Raw genomic sequence first — 13,042 nt, forward strand, 5'->3', positions numbered from 1 at the left:
AGCAAAACTCTGCACTGTACTCCTCCTATATAATAAACTGCTGGTCCCCAGTCCCCACAATAAAGCAGTGTGAGCACAGATATATGCAGCACACTGAGCACAGATATGGAGCGTTTTTCAGGCAGACAACGTATAATACTGGTGGTCACTGGTCAGCAAAACTCTGCACTGTACTCCTCCTATATAATATACTGGTGGTCCCCAGTACCCACAATAAAGCAGTGTGAGCACAGATATATTCAGCACACTGAGCACAGATATGGAGCATTTTTCAGGCAGACAACGTATAATACTGGTGGTCACTGGTCAGTAAAACTCTGCACTGTACTCCTCCTATATAATATACTGGTGGTCCCCAGTACCCACAATAAAGCAGTGTGAGAACAGATATATGCAGCACACTGAGCACAGATATGGAGCGTTTTTCAGGCAGACAACGTATACTGGTGGTCACTGGTCAGCAAAACTCTGCACTGTACTCCTCCTATATAATATACTGGTGGTTCCCAGTACCCACAATAAAGCAGTGTGAGCACAGATATATGCAGCACACTGAGCACAGATATGGAGCGTTTTTCAGGCAGACAACGTATAATACTGGTGGTCACTGGTCAGCAAAACTCTGCACTGTACTCCTCCTATATAATATACTGGTGGTCCCCAGCACCCACAATAAAGCAGTGTGAGCACAGATATATGCAGCACACTGAGCACAGATATGGTGCGTTTTTCAGGCAGACAACGTATAATACTGGTGGTCACTGGTCAGCAAAACTCTGCACTGTACTCCTCCTATATAATATACTGGTGGTCCCCAGTACCCACAATAAAGCAGTGTGAGCACAGATATATGCAGCACCCTGAGCACAGATATGGAGCGTTTTTCAGGCAGACAACGTATACTGGTGATCACTGGTCAGCAAAACTCTGCACTGTACTCCTTCTATATAATATACTGGTGGTCCCCAGTCCCCACAATAAAGCAGTGTGAGCACAGATATATGCAGCACACTGAGCACAGATATGGAGCGTTTTTCAGGCAGACAACGTATAATACTGGTGGTCACTGGTCAGCATAAAGATATGCAGCCCCCTGAAACAAAGTGAGAGGACGCCAGCCACATTTCCAATGCACGAGTGAAAAATGTCGGCGACGCGCAGCTCCTTATATAGAATCCGAATCTCGCGAGAATCCGACAGCGTGATGATGACGTTCGGGCGCGCTCGGGTTAACCGAGCCATACGGGAGAATCCGAGTATGCCTCGGTCCCGTGTAAAATGGGTGAAGTTCGGGGGGGTTCGGTTTCCGAGGAACTGAACCCGCTCATCTCTAGAATGGACACATTGCTCTCAATGTGTCTCAGCAGCACGGCCTGTCAAAAAGCCGTCCGGGATTTTGCCGGGCAGCTGAAGCCGGCACGTGTGTTACAGCCCTTACAGTTCGTGTTTTTCAGATCACTTAGCTGGAGCATAGGTGTAGTCATTACTGTCACATCTGAAAAGACGTGGTGCATTTATTCCTGACTGACCCATTCTCCAAATCAACAAGTGGGCCCACTTAGTATACTATGATGTAAAGTGCAAGAAGCTATTATAACTGAAGGCAGGGAGATGACTAGAGATGTCAAATGTAAGAATAGTTGTAATAATTACTTACACCCACATGAGTGCAGCATCACGTCAGTGATTTATTATGTAAACAGTAGAGGTGATCTCAAAGAATAAGCAGCATACAGTAGCTCATAGGTCTGCAAACTCGGTCCTCATTACGCCACACAGTGCATGTTTTGCAGGTCTCCTCACAGAATCGCAAGTGAAATAATTAACTCCACCAGCGGACCTTTTAACATGTGTTTGTGAGTATTTAATACACCTGTGCACTTGCTGGGTTACCTGCAAAACATGCACTGTGTAGGGTAATGAGGACCGAGTCTGCAGACCTATGCAGTAGATGAATGATGACTGCTGAAGCAGTGTGTGATATATTTATCCAGAGAACAAAATTGACAGGCATACAGTGGGTTAAAGATCCACATTCAGAACTGGAGCAGCAAGTGATGAAGCTGCAGCTGCCTGTAGATGTTAGCAAAATGTGCGGACCAGACCCTAAAGTTAGTTGGATGAGGGTAAGTGGTGACTCAGAAGGCCATTGAAAGGTGCAGGGCCACCTACCAGAGTGCATATCTCAATTCGGGTTCTGTGGGCCATACCTCTGTATTTGCAAAATCAGCTAAAAAAAAAGCTCAGGTGGGGACAAAGAATGAAGATCTAACTGCCAGATGAACCAAGTGGCCCCAGCAAAGGTAAGCTAGGGGGCTAGCTTACCTTTATTCTTACCTGGTATTCTGACAAGGTCCATCAATGGATTCTTGGCATGTATTTGCAGGCAGTTCTGCATTCCAGCACAGATTGCAACCAGATCAGATGGAGCTATAAGGAAAGAATGTTACGAATTAAGCCTTGGGGGGGCCTGGGGGACTTAAGACAGGGTGGCCCGGGGGAAGGTGGTTGTATATTAGATTGTTCATACCTCCCAACATGACTAATTCCAGGAAGGACAAATGCTCTCTTGGTGTGGTATAGAAGATCTACAATGTATGGGGTGGACAGTCATTAGGTCGACCCAATATGGTCGACAGTCATTAGGTTGACACTGACAAAAGGTTGACATGTCTTAGGTCGACACTGACAAAAGGTCGACATGCATTAGGTTGACACATGAAAAGACTAACATGGAAAATGGTCAACACAAAAAGGTTGACACAACTTTTTTGTGCAAATTTTCACCATCAGAGCACAGGGAACTCCTTGCATGGCACTCTTCACTCGTTCCGCTACCAATGTACTTGGCACAGGTTACTATTCCCAATCGTAGTCCATGTGGATGGTAAAGTATGGAAAAAGTGAAAAAAATACAAAAAAACCCTTAAAATGCTGTGTTGACATGTGTCAAACATGTGTGTCAACCATTACAATGTAGACCATTTGAACCTGTCGTCGTTTTGTCAGTGTCGACCTAATGCATGTCGACCTTTCATCAGTGTTGACCTAAGGCATGCTGGCCTTTTGTCAGTGTCAACCTAAAGTCTGTCAACCATAAGGGGTCGACCTGTTAACTGTCGACCTAGACATTGTAAAAAAATTGGAATCCATGCTCTCTATCTGGACTTCCCTCTTAATATATGACTGGTATCACCTATGTTGAATTATTTCATTGATAAGAAGGTATTTCAACACAGGTAATGAAATCATAAATTAAGAGAGAAGTCCAGGTAGAGAGCATTTTGTCCCTCCTGGAATTGGTCATGTTGGGAGGTATGGATTGTGTATATTAAATGTAAACCAATGGTGTATGTTACATTTAAATTAAAAGTTTAATAATGCCTGGGTACTGTTTATATATAGTTCCATGTAATTTAGAGACAACCATTTTAAAAAGTTTTCTTGTAGTGGAACAAAGACAACTTAAACAACCCTAAAATACAAATAGAAAAATAAAATCAATCATTTATCTTGTCACATGCAAGAATAGCAGCGGTCTCTGAACTACTTATGCATAGTAACATAGTAACTAAGGTTGAAAAAAGACAATTGTCCATTGAGTTCAACCTATTTGTGGTCTCCCATGCAGTCTTATTATAGGACTAGTTATTTTTATGTTACGACTAGTTATACTGGTGTACATGAACGGATGCAACTTTTTGTACATGCTGCCTATGCTGTATTTTCCTGATGATGATCCTGATGGATCGAAACGTTGAAAGAACTCTAATTGTGAAATTACCTTGATAAGTATAAATAAAATATTTAATGCTTTTTACGTGCAAAACTCTGGTGAGTGCCCCTTTATGCTGTCTTTCTATACGTTGACGTCTGGACTAACACTCTGGACCTCTTGGGAGCCACCCCAGTCGATGTTATACTCCTTTGTGTGAGTGCGACCACATTTGGATTTAGTTATATTAACTATAATGCATGCCTACGCACCATAACCCTGAATATCTTTACCCAATAGGAATTTATCTAACCCATTCTTAAAGGTGTTGATTGAGTCCGCTGTTACTACTCTCTCAGGCAGGGAATTCCAAACACGTATTGTCCTTACTGTGAAAAAACCTTTTCGCGTCAATGTGCGGAAACTCCTCTTCTCTAACCTAAGCGAGTGACCACGTGTCCTCTGTGCTGATCTTATAAAAAACAGGTCCCTCCCGAGCTCTGTGTATTGACCCCTTATATATTTGTAGATGTTGATCATGTCCCCTCTTAGTCTCCTCTTTTCCAATGTAAACATTCCTAGCCTTACAAGCCTTTCCTCATATTCCAGCGTCTCCATGCCCTTGATTAGTTTGGTCGCCCGCCTCTGAACCTTTTCTAGCTCCAGGATATCTTTTTTGTAATATGGTGCCCAAAATTGCACACAGTATTCAAGATGTGGCCTCACTAGTGATTTATATAATGGGAGTATAATACTCTCGTCCCTTGCATCAATTCCCCATTTTATGCATGCTAATATCTTATTAGCCTTCATTGCTGCACTCCTACTTTGGGTACTGCTGCTTAATTTGTTATCTATGTGAACTCCTAAGTCTTTTTCCAGTACAGAATCCCCAAGTATTACCCCATTTAGTATGCAGGTGTAATTTCTGGTCTTGCCCCCACAGTGCATTACCTTACACTTGTCAGTGTTGAATCGCATTCTCCATTTTGCTGCCCATGCTTCCAGTTTAATTAAGTCATTCTGAAGAGACTCAGCATCCCCCTCCGTATTTATAACCTTACACAATTTGGTATTGCCTGCGAAAATTGACACCATGCTCTCTAGGCCTACTGTTAGGTCGTTGATGAAAATGTTGAACAAAAGTGGTCCAAGTACAGACCCTTGTGGCACACCACTTAGTACCTTAGTCCAATTTGAAAATGATCCATTGACCACAACGCGCTGCTCCCTATTACCTAACCAATTACTGACCCAGGTGCATATTGTGCTCCCTAGCCCTATTTCTTGTAGCTTATAGATAAGACGCATGTGTGGTACAGCGTTGAAAGTTTTGGCAAAGTCTAAAAAGATAACATCCACCTCCTTGCCCTGATCAAGGTTCGCACTTACTGTTTCATAAAAGCCAAGTAAGTTGGTTTGACATGATCTGTCCTTCACAAATCCATGTTGGTTCCTTTTAATTACCTTATTTGCTTCAAGGAACTTTTGAATACTGTCCCTTAGAATACCTTCCAATACTTTCCCCACTATAGATGTAAGACTAACAGGTTTATAATTACCTGGTTTAGCTTTGCTCCCATTTTTGAATATCGGCACTACCTCCGCTATACGCCAGTCTTTGGGAACCATACCCGATTTAACCGAATCCATGAAGATCAAATATAGAGGTCTTGCTAGTTCAGCGTGCAACTCCATAAGGACTCTCGGGTGAATTCCATCTGGACCAGGTGACTTATTAATCTTTAACTTTTTTAATCGGTCACAGACTACCTCCTCACAAAAATAAGCATTTAGCAGTGGGACATTATCTTTGTTGAGATTTTGTGTTAGACCCAGCATTTGGTCCTCTCTGGTAAATACCGTTGAAAAAAACTTGTTTAGTTTGTCTGCTATGTCATTATCATTTTTGATTAAGACTCCCCTCTTGTCCTTTAAAGGGCCTATACTCTCTTTCTTTAGTCTCTTGCTGTTGATGTACTTAAAAAAATTTTGGGGATTCGCTTTGCTTTCCTTTGCTACTAGTTTTTCACTTTCTACTTTAGCCACTCATTCCTTTTTCTCTGACGTCCTAGTGGATGCTGGGAACTCCGTAAGGACCATGGGGAATAGCGGCTCCGCAGGAGACTGGGCACAAAAAAGAAAGCTTTAGGACTACCTGGTGTGCACTGGCTCCTCCCCCTATGACCCTCCTCCAAGCCTCAGTTAGATTTTTGTGCCCGACCGAGCTGGGTGCAATCTAGGGGGCTCGCCTGAGCTTCTTAGAAAAAGTTAGTTTTAGGTTTTTTATTTTCAGTGAGACCTGCTGGCAACAGGCTCACTGCATCGAGGGACTAAGGGGAGAAGAAGCGAACCTGCCTGCTTGCAGCCAGCTTGGGCTTCTTAGGCTACTGGACACCATTAGCTCCAGAGGGACCGAACACAGGCCCAGCCTCGGAGTCCGGTCCCAGAGCCACGCCGCCGGCCCCCTTACAGAGCCAGAAGCAAGAAGAGGTCCGGAAAATCGGCGGCAGAAGACATCAGTCTTCACCAAGGTAGCGCACAGCACTGCAGCTGTGCGCCATTGCTCCTCATGCACACCACACACTCCGGTCACTGATGGGTGCAGGGCGCTGGGGGCTGGCGCCCTGAGCAGCAATATAAACACCTTGGCTGGCAAAAATACATCACATATAACCTAGAGATGAGCGGGTTCGGTTTCTTTGAATCCGAACCCGCACGAACTTCACTTTTTTTTTCACGGGTCCGAGCGACTCGGATCTTCCCGCCTTGCTCGGTTAACCCGAGCGCGCCCGAACGTCATCATGACGCTGTCGGATTCTCGCGAGACTCGGATTCTATATAAGGAGCCGCGCGTCGCCGCCATTTTCACACGTGCATTGAGATTGATAGGGAGAGGACGTGGCTGGCGTCCTCTCCATTAGAATAGATTAGAAGAGAGAGAGAGAGAGAGAGATTGTGCAGACAGAGTTTACCACAGTGACCAGTGCAGTTGTTGTTAAGTTAACTTTTATTTAATATATCCGTTCTCTGCTATATCCGTTCTCTGCCTGAAAAAAACGATACACAGCAGTCACACAGTGTGACTCAGTCTGTGTGCACTCAGCTCAGCCCAGTGTGCTGCACATCAATGTATAAAAGCTTATAATAATTGTGGGGGAGACTGGGGAGCACTGCAGGTTGTTATAGCAGGAGCCAGGAGTACATAATATTATATTAATTTAAAATTAAACAGTGCACACTTTTGCTGCAGGAGTGCCACTGCCAGTGTGACTAGTGGTGACCAGTGCCTGACCACCAGTATAGTAGTATATTGTTGTATACTATCTCTTTATCAACCAGTCTATATTAGCAGCAGACACAGTACAGTGCGGTAGTTCACGGCTGTGGCTACCTCTGTGTCGGCAGTCGGCACTCGGCAGGCAGTCCGTCCATCCATAATTGTATAATTATATACCACCTAACCGTGGTATTTTTTTTTCTTTCTTTATACCGTCGTCATAGTCATACTAGTTGTTACGAGTATACTACTATCTCTTTATCAACCAGTGTACAGTGCGGTAGTTCACGGCTGTGGCTACCTCTGTGTCGGCAGTCGGCAGGCAGTCCGTCCATCCATAATTGTATTATAATATATACCACCTAACCGTGGTTTTTTTTTCATTCTTTATACCGTCATAGTGTCATACTAGTTGTTACGAGTATACTACTATCTCTTTATCAACCAGTGTACAGTGCGGTAGTTCACGGCTGTGGCTACCTCTGTGTCGGCAGTCGGCAGGCAGTCCGTCCATCCATAATTGTATTATAATATATACCACCTAACCGTGGTTTTTTTTTCATTCTTTATACCGTCATAGTCAGTCATACTAGTTGTTACGAGTATACTACTATCTCTTTATCAACCAGTGTACAGTGCGGTAGTTCACGGCTGTGGCTACCTCTGTGTCGGCACTCGGCAGGCAGTCCGTCCATCCATAATTGTATTATAATATATACCACCTAACCGTGGTTTTTTTTTCATTCTTTATACCGTCATAGTGTCATACTAGTTGTTACGAGTATACTACTATCTCTTTATCAACCAGTGTACAGTGCGGTAGTTCACGGCTGTGGCTACCTCTGTGTCGGCAGTCGGCAGGCAGTCCGTCCATCCATAATTGTATTATAATATATACCACCTAACCGTGGTTTTTTTTTCATTCTTTATACCGTCATAGTGTCATACTAGTTGTTACGAGTATACTACTATCTCTTTATCAACCAGTGTACAGTGCGGTAGTTCACGGCTGTGGCTACCTCTGTGTCGGAACTCGGCAGGCAGTCCGTCCATCCATAATTGTATTATTATAATATATACCACCTAACCGTGGTTTTATTTTCATTCTTTATACCGTCATAGTGTCATACTAGTTGTTACGAGTATACTACTATCTCTTTATCAACCAGTGTACAGTGCGGTAGTTCACGGCTGTGGCTACCTCTGTGTCGGAACTCGGCAGGCAGTCCGTCCATCCATAATTGTATTATTATAATATATACCACCTAACCGTGGTTTTTTTTTCATTCTTTATACCGTCATAGTGTCATACTAGTTGTTACGAGTATACTACTATCTCTTTATCAACCAGTGTACAGTGCGGTAGTTCACGGCTGTGGCTACCTCTGTGTCGGCAGTCGGCAGGCAGTCCGTCCATCCATAATTGTATTATAATATATACCACCTAACCGTGGTTTTTTTTTCATTCTTTATACCGTCATAGTGTCATACTAGTTGTTACGAGTATACTACTATCTCTTTATCAACCAGTGTACAGTGCGGTAGTTCACGGCTGTGGCTACCTCTGTGTCGGCACTCGGCAGGCAGTCCGTCCAACCATAATTGTATTATAATATATACCACCTAACCGTGGTTTTTTTTTCATTCTTTATACCGTCGTCATACTAGTTGTTACGAGTATACTACTATCTCTTTATCAACCAGTGTACAGTGCGGTAGTTCACGGCTGTGGCTACCTCTGTGTCGGCACTCGGCAGGCAGTCCGTCCATCCATAATTGTATTATATACCACCTAACCGTGGTTTTTTTATACCACCTAACCGTGGCAGTCCGTCCATAATTGTATACTAGTATCCAATCCATCCATCTCCATTGTTTACCTGAGGTGCCTTTTAGTTCTGCCTATAAAATATGGAGAACAAAAAAGTTGAGGTTCCAAAATTAGGGAAAGATCAAGATCCACTTCCACCTCGTGCTGAAGCTGCTGCCACTAGTCATGGCCGAGACGATGAAATGCCAGCAACGTCGTCTGCCAAGGCCGATGCCCAATGTCATAGTACAGAGCATGTCAAATCCAAAACACCAAATATCAGAAAAAAAAGGACTCCAAAACCTAAAATAAAATTGTCGGAGGAGAAGCGTAAACTTGCCAATATGCCATTTACCACACGGAGTGGCAAGGAACGGCTGAGGCCCTGGCCTATGTTCATGGCTAGTGGTTCAGCTTCACATGAGGATGGAAGCACTCAGCCTCTCGCTAGAAAACTGAAAAGACTCAAGCTGGCAAAAGCACCGCAAAGAACTGTGCGTTCTTTGAAATCCCAAATCCACAAGGAGAGTCCAATTGTGTCGTTTGCGATGCCTGACCTTCCCAACACTGGACGTGAAGAGCATGCGCCTTCCACTATTTGCATGCCCCCTGCAAGTGCTGGAAGGAGCACCCGCAGTCCAGTTCCTGATAGTCAGATTGAAGATGTCAGTGTTGAAGTACACCAGGATGAGGAGGATATGGGTGTTGCTGGCGCTGGGGAGGAAATTGACCAGGAGGATTCTGATGGTGAGGTGGTTTGTTTAAGTCAGGCACCCGGGGAGACACCTGTTGTCCGTGGGAGGAATATGGCCGTTGACATGCCAGGTGAAAATACCAAAAAAATCAGCTCTTCGGTGTGGAGGTATTTCACCAGAAATGCGGACAACAGGTGTCAAGCCGTGTGTTCCCTTTGTCAAGCTGTAATAAGTAGGGGTAAGGACGTTAACCACCTCGGAACATCCTCCCTTATACGTCACCTGCAGCGCATTCATAATAAGTCAGTGACAAGTTCAAAAACTTTGGGTGACAGCGGAAGCAGTCCACTGACCAGTAAATCCCTTCCTCTTGTAACCAAGCTCACGCAAACCACCCCACCAACTCCCTCAGTGTCAATTTCCTCCTTCCCCAGGAATGCCAATAGTCCTGCAGGCCATGTCACTGGCAAGTCTGACGAGTCCTCTCCTGCCTGGGATTCCTCCGATGCATCCTTGCGTGTAACGCCTACTGCTGCTGGCGCTGCTGTTGTTGCCGCTGGGAGTCGATGGTCATCCCAGAGGGGAAGTCGTAAGCCCACTTGTACTACTTCCAGTAAGCAATTGACTGTTCAACAGTCCTTTGCGAGGAAGATGAAATATCACAGCAGTCATCCTACTGCAAAGCGGATAACTGAGTCCTTGACAACTATGTTGGTGTTAGACGTGCGTCCGGTATCCGCCGTTAGTTCACAGGGAACTAGACAATTTATTGAGGCAGTGTGCCCCCGTTACCAAATACCATCTAGGTTCCACTTCTCTAGGCAGGCGATACCGAGAATGTACACGGACGTCAGAAAAAGACTCACCAGTGTCCTAAAAAATGCAGTTGTACCCAATGTCCACTTAACCACGGACATGTGGACAAGTGGAGCAGGGCAGGGTCAGGACTATATGACTGTGACAGCCCACTGGGTAGATGTATGGACTCCCGCCGCAAGAACAGCAGCGGCGGCACCAGTAGCAGCATCTCGCAAACGCCAACTCTTTCCTAGGCAGGCTACGCTTTGTATCACCGCTTTCCAGAATACGCACACAGCTGAAAACCTCTTACGGCAACTGAGGAAGATCATCGCGGAATGGCTTACCCCAATTGGACTCTCCTGTGGATTTGTGGCATCGGACAACGCCAGCAATATTGTGTGTGCATTAAATATGGGCAAATTCCAGCACGTCCCATGTTTTGCACATACCTTAAATTTGGTGGTGCAGAATTTTTTAAAAAACGACAGGGGCGTGCAAGAGATGCTGTCGGTGGCCAGAAAAATTGCGGGACACTTTCGGCGTACAGGCACCACGTACAGAAGACTGGAGCACCACCAAAAACTACTGAACCTGCCCTGCCATCATCTGAAGCAAGAAGTGGTAACGAGGTGGAATTCAACCCTCTATATGCTTCAGAGGTTGGAGGAGCAGCAAAAGGCCATTCAAGCCTATACAATTGAGCACGATATAGGAGATGGAATGCACCTGTCTCAAGTGCAGTGGAGAATGATTTCAACGTTGTGCAAGGTTCTGATGCCCTTTGAACTTGCCACACGTGAAGTCAGTTCAGACACTGCCAGCCTGAGTCAGGTCATTCCCCTCATCAGGCTTTTGCAGAAGAAGCTGGAGGCATTGAAGAAGGAGCTAACACGGAGCGATTCCGCTAGGCATGTGGGACTTGTGGATGCAGCCCTTAATTCGCTTAACAAGGATTCACGGGTGGTCAATCTGTTGAAATCAGAGCACTACATTTTGGCCACCGTGCTCGATCCTAGATTTAAAGCCTACCTTGGATCTCTCTTTCCGGCAGACACAGGTCTGCTGGGGTTGAAAGACCTGCTGGTGACAAAATTGTCAAGTCAAGCGGAACGCGACCTGTCAACATCTCCTCCTTCACATTCTCCCGCAACTGGGGGTGCGAGGAAAAGGCTCAGAATTCCGAGCCCACCCGCTGGCGGTGATGCAGGGCAGTCTGGAGCGACTGCTGATGCTGACATCTGGTCCGGACTGAAGGACCTGACAACGATTACGGACATGTCGTCTACTGTCACTGCATATGATTCTCTCAACATTGATAGAATGGTGGAGGATTATATGAGTGACCGCATCCAAGTAGGCACGTCACACAGTCCGTACTTATACTGGCAGGAAAAAGAGGCAATTTGGAGGCCCTTGCACAAACTGGCTTTATTCTACCTAAGTTGCCCTCCCACAAGTGTGTACTCCGAAAGAGTGTTTAGTGCCGCCGCTCACCTTGTCAGCAATCGGCGTACGAGGTTACATCCAGAAAATGTGGAGAAGATGATGTTCATTAAAATGAATTATAATCAATTCCTCCGCGGAGACATTGACCAGCAGCAATTGCCTCCACAAAGTACACAGGGAGCTGAGATGGTGGATTCCAGTGGGGACGAATTGATAATCTGTGAGGAGGGGGATGTACACGGTGATATATCGGAGGGTGAAGATGAGGTGGACATCTTGCCTCTGTAGAGCCAGTTTGTGCAAGGAGAGATTAATTGCTTCTTTTTTGGGGGGGGTCCAAACCAACCCGTCATATCAGTCACAGTCGTGTGGCAGACCCTGTCACTGAAATGATGGGTTGGTTAAAGTGTGCATGTCCTGTTTTGTTTATACAACATAAGGGTGGGTGGGAGGGCCCAAGGATAATTCCATCTTGCACCTCTTTTTTCTTTTCTTTTTCTTTGCATCATGTGCTGATTGGGGAGGGTTTTTTGGAAGGGACATCCTGCGTGACACTGCAGTGCCACTCCTAGATGGGCCCGGTGTTTGTGTCGGCCACTAGGGTCGCTAATCTTACTCACACAGCTACCTCATTGCGCCTCTTTTTTTCTTTGCGTCATGTGCTGTTTGGGGAGGGTTTTTTGGAAGGGACATCCTGCGTGACACTGCAGTGCCACTCCTAGATGTGCCCGGTGTTTGTGTCGGCCACTAGGGTCGCTAATCTTACTCACACAGTCAGCTACCTCATTGCGCCTCTTTTTTTCTTTGCGTCATGTGCTGTTTGGGGAGGGTTTTTTGGAAGGGCCATCCTGCGTGACACTGCAGTGCCACTCCTAGATGGGCCCGGTGTTTGTGTCGGCCACTAGGGTCGCTAATCTTACTCACACAGCTACCTCATTGCGCCTCTTTTTTTCTTTGCGTCATGTGCTGTTTGGGGAGGGTTTTTTGGAAGGGACATCCTGCGTGACACTGCAGTGCCACTCCTAGATGGGCCCGGTGTTTGTGTCGGCCACTAGGGTCGCTTATCTTACTCACACAGCGACCTCGGTGCAAATTTTAGGACTAAAAATAATATTGTGAGGTGTGAGGTATTCAGAATAGACTGAAAATGAGTGTAAATTATGGTTTTTGAGGTTAATAATACTTTGGGATCAAAATGACCCCCAAATTCTATGATTTAAGCTGTTTTTTAGTGTTTTTGGAAAAAAACACCCGAATCCAAAACACACCCGAATCCGACAAAAATAATTCGGTGA

At 45.3% G+C, this 13,042-nt stretch overlaps 1 long non-coding RNA gene across 1 annotated transcript in view; it reads left to right on the forward strand.

Moving 5' to 3' along the window:
* The first annotated feature begins 2,154 nt into the window (after positions 1 to 2,154).
* LOC134980133 (uncharacterized) overlaps positions 2,155 to 13,042 on the forward strand; it is a 123,532-nt gene continuing 112,644 nt past the window's right edge. The window contains exon 1 of the long non-coding RNA XR_010190334.1: positions 2,155 to 2,303. This is a non-coding gene — a long non-coding RNA (uncharacterized LOC134980133). The remainder of the gene's footprint in view (positions 2,304 to 13,042) is intronic.

Source organism: Pseudophryne corroboree, chromosome 12 (assembly GCF_028390025.1).
Source record: "Pseudophryne corroboree isolate aPseCor3 chromosome 12, aPseCor3.hap2, whole genome shotgun sequence".
In the NCBI taxonomy this organism is placed as follows: domain Eukaryota; kingdom Metazoa; phylum Chordata; class Amphibia; order Anura; family Myobatrachidae; genus Pseudophryne; species Pseudophryne corroboree.